Here is a 7,052-nt window from a genome sequence, read left to right on the forward strand (position 1 = left end):
GGTACATAGCCTGGTGGGCCCTGACCTCTGACCCTCAAGCAAGTCTGCCCAACCTTTTGTAGCCACCCATGGTATAAGTCCTAAGAACTGTGCATTGTATCTCCTCTCCAGCCCCATGAGAATTCTCTCAGGGGCCAGTCTCTGCACCTTTTAGTGTCCTTGCCCTGTAGCTAGCTGCACCTACACCCTGATAAAGGTCACTAGCATCCTCTTTGTGACCAAATTCTAGATGTTTGCATTTACTCACCACCATCTACTCATTTTTCCATTCATTTCTGGCCTTCAGACCAACTCTGAACCAGACAAATGAAGGAAAGTGATCCTCACCTTGGGTTAAGTGCTTTAAAGGACAGGCAGTCACAGAGCCAGCACTGGAAGCCCAGCCAGCAGGGTGGGCACACAGTCCCACACCTCTGCGTCTCTCTACACCATCTCTGGAGTATGTGGGTCTGGCTGGGTCCCACTACACTGTGTGTTTTGTGCTGAAGTTTCTTCTTTTGTGACTATATTTTAAAAATTTGCACATTTGAAACTATTCTTATTCATCATGCTTTACTAGTGTGTGTGGAATCCCTTCCAGAAAATGCACTATAATTTATTTATTCAAACCTGCATTGGCCTCTTATACTGGCCACAGGCAGGCAGCTGGACTCTAGAGATGTGTCTCCCCTCTCATATGCATACCCCAGCAAGTTCTCAGCTCTAAGGATGGCCATCTCTGCAGAGGTTGTTTCAGGGCCACTTCTTGCCTACCCTTTCCACATAGCTTCCAGCCTTACCAGCTAAGTCTAATAGTCTTCCCTATCTCTGGGTGGAGTCCATATCCTTGCCCTGGTGTGGGAGGATAGAGACTGAAATGATGGTGGCACTGACCTGCCTTGTTTGATGGCAGTCTGATGCCTTGTTCTGATGGAGGCTTCCCATGGCCCCTGATGACCCTCCTTAGGGTAGCCATACACAGGTAGTGGGGCCAGGAGGCAGGCGCTATTGGTAGACCTTCCTAAGTAGCCTTGGGGAACTGCTGAGTGGATGGAAACCAGAGTTCCCAGGTCAGCCCAGTTGGGCCTGGCACACAGTGAGTCCCATTCAGCATTCTGATACATGGACCTGGGCTGATCTGGGATACAGGGGTGTTAACAGTTGATTTAGTCTCATTCATATAGCCTACCTCATTCCCAGGGGTGCTCTCTGGCTCTTCAGTCAATACCTCAGTGAATGCTGACCAACTCCCTGCCATATGTGGGACCTATACAGCCAAGAAGAGGGTCTTCAACTCCCTGGGCTACTTCCTGCTAGCAGCTCCACATCACTCCTGTACACAGCTGCACTCCACTGGGCATCCAGGACCCCCTAATTCTGTCTATGTGATATCATATCCTTTGTATTGGACATCCAACCCCACAATCTTGGCCTGCCCACTCCACTAATCCCCAAAGACAGATTCATTGTACAAAGTCTGACCTTCTCCCTGTCCATTCCCTTTTATTCCTCATGGCAGGCCTGCCTTATTAGATCACCCCCTCTACTTCCTGGCTCAAGACCACACCCTGCCTACTATCTTATTTTCCACTAAGATGGTATTTTCCACCCCTCCTGCCTAAACCCTCCCAAGGCTACCTCTAAGTGAAGCTTTTTCTCCTTACTTTCAGGGCCTGGGCCTGAAGGTCTCATGTGAAAAGCTTTTCTTCCACCTTTGCTGGGGGAAGCTCCAGGTGCTATTTTCTGTCACTCCATCTCCGTGTCTCCCAAACAGTCTAACCCTGACATGAGAGAGCAGAGAGCTATTTGTGGGTAAAACAAAATATAATTCAAATTAAATGAACATAATGATGGATGATGAGATATCTCATGTGTGTAATGCATCATGATAGAAATATTAAAATGATGTCACAATTCTATAGAAATGTCTCACACCTTTGCAATGATTAGGGTAAAATGTACTTCTGACAATCAGTAGTTGAATTTAATTTAAAATTGCAACATTGCTTCAATTTTTATTTGTATATCTTAACATGAGACTCTTGAAAATTATTTTGCAAATTTGACAATTTCCTCAGATGTAAATTGATGCAGTAATAGTAATATAAGGTTATTTGAAGATTAATTGATACAATGAATTTCTAATTATAATCTCTTACAAAGTGCTTGATATATAGTAAAGTGAAATAGAGCTTAAATTCTTTCTGCTTAATAAAATGCAATGAGCAATCAAATCCCCACTATTTCCTTTTACTTAAAGATAAATGTCAATTTTAGCATCTAATTTTGTCAATGGCAAACCAGTATTTTTCAATATGCCCATTTAAAGAAAAATATTTTGACTTTCGATTTAGATTTTCTAAACCCGTAAATTTTTCTTTGCACTTATTTTTCTTTTTATTACATGTATTTACAATATATAGAGCAGAAATACTATATATTACAGTAAATATATCATGCATTTCTTATTAATTAAATTTTAAAAAATATTTTAATGGAAAAAAATGTGGCAACTTTAAATGTTGACCTTGAAAGTGAAATATTTTCCTAGTAATATAAAGTGTTATTTGGTCATTTTTTTAATTTTATGTTTTGTAGTATTTTAAACTGTGTGTAATTTTAATTTCCAATATGATAATTAAATCATTGATTAAATATTGTGTTATCGGTTATCTTTCTTTTTTATTAAAGGCTTGAATTTAGAAATTATGATTCAAGTTAAATAATTCAACACAATCACAAATTTATAGGATCAAAATTATGGCAACTCTATCAGGATTTCAAGATGCTTTTAAAAAGCAAAACAAAATTGGAATAATAAAAGTTACTTAACACTTAACTGTAATTCTTGTGAGTGCCTGGTAAAAGAAAGAAAAACATTCATCACTGTAGTTAAGCAGGACTTAGAGGTTAGAGTGCTTGTCCTCAATGGTGACAAAGCAGCTTCACACTCTCCCTCCAGCCTGGCTAAGGCATCAGGTTTTCTTGAAGATGCAGCCAGGGTTACAGTGCTCTGAGTGCTGACACCATCTGAGTTCACCACAGAAGCAAAAGCATGTGATGTGAAGCCTCCTGGAGTTCCTGATAGTTTTCTCCATATTATACTAATGAATTTATTATGAGTAAATCGAGGTTTTTGAGAAACAATAACAGGGATGTGTTGACTATTGGATCCAGAGCTGTAATAGTGTTTGAAAGCTATCCCTTTGGATGCCCTTACTGAATGATAAAAATTAGAAAAAGTATTTAATTAATTTCCAATTGTGCTTTCCTTTAACTCAATCTCTAGAATCATGGCAGTTTTCTTTATTTTTCATAAGGAATTCAATCTAATTAGAATTACATCTAAATCTAATCATTCAAGCATATTACCTAGAAGTTTTTAAACAATCACTTTATATTAAATAACAAGAGATGGGAATAAAGCTAGAGTATGGCTTTTTTTGTTATCCAGCAAAGACAAGCTTCTTCTTCATTCATGTTTCTGCACAAATTCCTTTCAAAGACAGTACTAGTCTTCAATATCTGATTTCTGATTGTGATCCTAACTCATGAATATTTGTGAAAGCCTAAAATATGTGAAAATGCATAAAATATGTATTCAGAGCTACTACCACTATTCAGTGTTCTTGAAATGATTTAAAAAATCTTTAGTCATGTTTTCATTTTATTTTTATTTTTTTTACATTTTATTATTATTATTATTATTATTAGTTGTTCAAAATATTTTTAAAGCCTCATCTTTTACTAAGTATTTATCTTCACCAAGAGAGTACAGCACAATAATTTCAAAAAAATGAAGAGGAGTAGGAGGGGGAGGAGAGGCAGGAGAGTGGACTTCTAAAATTTTGGAACTAGATTCAAAGAGAAAATTGACAAAGAGAAGACATTTTTGTTGAAATTTTGGATATTAATATAAATAAAGTTTACTAATAGGGATTTTAGAAAATAAGCTTTTAAGCAAAAATGTAAAGAGGTACAAAAAGACATAAATTATGAAAGTCAGGGTATTGAACAGATTATAGATATGAATACATTTATGGTACATTTTTTCAATTAAGTTGTTGCTGGGTCAAATCGTGACCTTAATTAATATTTGAGGATCATGGTTGAAAAAGCCCTCTTTTAGCATAAGCATCCTAAATAAGTAAATGATATACAATTCTGTTTATTCTATTTTCAATTAATGCAAACAATGGTATTTATGATGGAAAAACAGCCACCTTTCCTTGTCTTGTAGTTTACAGTTGTCCCTCTGTATTCATGGGAGAGTGATTCTAAGCCCCACCCCAAACACACACACACACTAAAATCTGCTGGGTTTCAAATCTATTATATACAGTAGTGTTATATGTTTGTATTATTTATTGCATATCTTCCTGTATACTTTCAGTCATTTTCACACATAATATCTCAACAAAATATATTTTTTCAATATTGTTTAGGAACTAGTGTCAAGAATAAATGTGTGTACATGTATAGTTAAGATTCCATTTATTTCCAGATGTCTTAAAACTCATAATTGATTGAATCTACTCCTACATATCACACAGGTATTCAGGACTGACTGTACTTCAAACATCATATAGTATTCTAATTATGACATTAAATGTTATAAGTTTCTTCATAAATATAGTATTTAAATAACCCCAAATTACTATATCACACTTCATATTTTATTATCCTAAATCATATAATAATTAATTTAATTGGCCAGATGACTATAAAGAATGTTATTAGTACATGGCCGACACTGCCAGATGCTTTGGATATGATGCCACATATTAAAATTGATGTTAATGTCTGACACCCACAGTTAAAGCCTAGACAAAGAGTCCCTTAGTGAAGTTTTATTCTAATGTAGGAAACAGATGTTAATTGTAAAAGACACAAATAATGGTCAAGTTATACTTATAATAAGACTCAGTGTCAATTACAGAATAAGTATAAATTATGTCAAGAGAGTCAAAAAACTTATCAGAAATATCACAATCAAATTAAGATTTCATAGATGAGGAAGAAGTTTTGGAAAAGAGGGTCAGGAAAGACATTCCACTGAAAGGGAAAAGCAACCATAAAGGCCTCTGGAGAGGATGAATAAGGATAGGTGACAGGGATTAAAGTCAGCATACCTGTAATCAAGAGCTGTCGGAAACTGTGGCATTGAGGAGGATGAAGAATATAGTAGGCATTCCAGTCAGGATGCATTGATCAAGTCGTTGAAGCAGGGTGATTATATGATGAGAATGGAGTGTTCCTACAGGATAAGGGAAAATATTTGTGGTTTACATGGAATTCACATGAAACTGAAATTATACAATGTCAGGATTTACAGGATTGCTTGGACCTATGTGAAAAGCCACAAAACATGGTTCCTATTGGTGACATTAGGTGCATTGGTACTAGTTTCTGCAAGGACTCTGTTATTCTCTGAGGGCACAACTCATATATTGTGTAATGTACATAGAGCTGGGAATTGGTTTCTATACTGGCATATAACACAAAGCAAATGAAATATATAAGAACTTGTGTTATATTCATATTAGAACTCTCAATGTTGCTGGGCTATTGGTGGAGAGCCACAGAAAATGAGATATATCAATGTCAAGATAAGCAGGGTAGTGTGACCCTATGTGGAAAGCCATATAACTGGCATTTTATGTTGGCAAGAATGCCAATGTTTCTGAATTGATTCAAAAGTTTTGTCATTCCATACAATTTTTAATGCTGACCATAACTTTCTTTTAGTTTTACTCTTATTAAAGGTTACAAATTTATAAAACCGTAAACTCTTCCACATCTATGATCATACCATACATTTATTTCTTGCATTTCTATTCCTGTGCATACGTGTGTGTGCATGTGCCTGCACACCTCTCACTTTCCCAGGGCTGGGAATTGAATCCAGGGTCTCACACATGCTGGGCAAGCCTTCTACCACTGAGCTTCACATCCAGCCTGGGGTTGTGACTCAGCTAGATAGATAAAGCTCTTGCTTTGCACATGTGAGCCACTAGCTCAGTACCACATAAAAATAAATAACAAAATAAAGTTCTAAAAAATTTTTTTTGAAGTAGGGTCTACCTAAAATTCCCTGACCTTGAACTTGAACTTGCAATACTCCTTCCTCAGCCTCCTAATAACTGGGATTATAGATATGTGTCCCCATATATTGCCTGTGTCTATTTTTTTAATTTAAATTTGTTTGAATTAGTTAAATATGTCTAATTTTTAAACCATTTTTTTTATTTTGAAAAATTAACATGTGAAATTATACGAAAATAAACTATATCCTCATTTATATTGATTTATATGGATAAGCACCCATACTTCGCTAAGAGCTCCCAGTAGTGAAAGTTGAGTTTTCTGCTTGTCTTGGTGGGTGGGTTTCTAGTAAGTGGCAGGCCTCTGGGCCAAGTAGCTTGATGGGAGACTCTGCACACCGATGTTGCAGCCAACCACAGACACTTATCACAGGGTTCCGGGCTTCTGAATTCAGACAATGCAACCTAATCCCAGCAGCCCACATAACTCTCCAAGGGAGGGCGCTCAGCTAGGTGTTTATATACCTCTTGGGTCAACCCCTTTGGTTCACATTTATGCTACTAAGGATTTGGAAAAAGTAGAGACCCTATTGGTCCAAATTTAGGAATTGCTCCTGCCACCAGCCCCCTGTGTGAGGGCAGAGCACTTGCACTTGTCCATTAGCAAGTCCACCAGACCAGGAGACCTCCAGAACTTGAGAGGAGGAGGTGGAGCTGCCACCGCCTCGCCTCTGCCAGGAAGCTGCGGAGCGCAAGAACTAATGGCGCCTCCAAAGCGCAGGAGACAAAGCCGCTGCTTCAGCTAGAGCTTTGAAGCCAGCTAGAGGTGTAGGAACCGCTGCAGTGCGGGAGCCAATGCTGCCGCCAGAGCATGGGAGCCCCTGGCCCTGCCGGACCACCGGAGTGGCTGGAGTGCAGGAGCCCTTGACTTAGCTAAAGCACAGGAGCCAAAGCCGCCCCCAAATCATGGGAGGAGGAGCCACTGCTTCCGCCGCCGACGCCACACCAGAGCATGAAATCATCGGGTTC

The sequence above is a fragment of the Urocitellus parryii genome, unplaced genomic scaffold, assembly GCF_045843805.1.
Source record: "Urocitellus parryii isolate mUroPar1 unplaced genomic scaffold, mUroPar1.hap1 Scaffold_48, whole genome shotgun sequence".
Taxonomy (NCBI): Eukaryota; Metazoa; Chordata; class Mammalia; order Rodentia; family Sciuridae; genus Urocitellus; species Urocitellus parryii.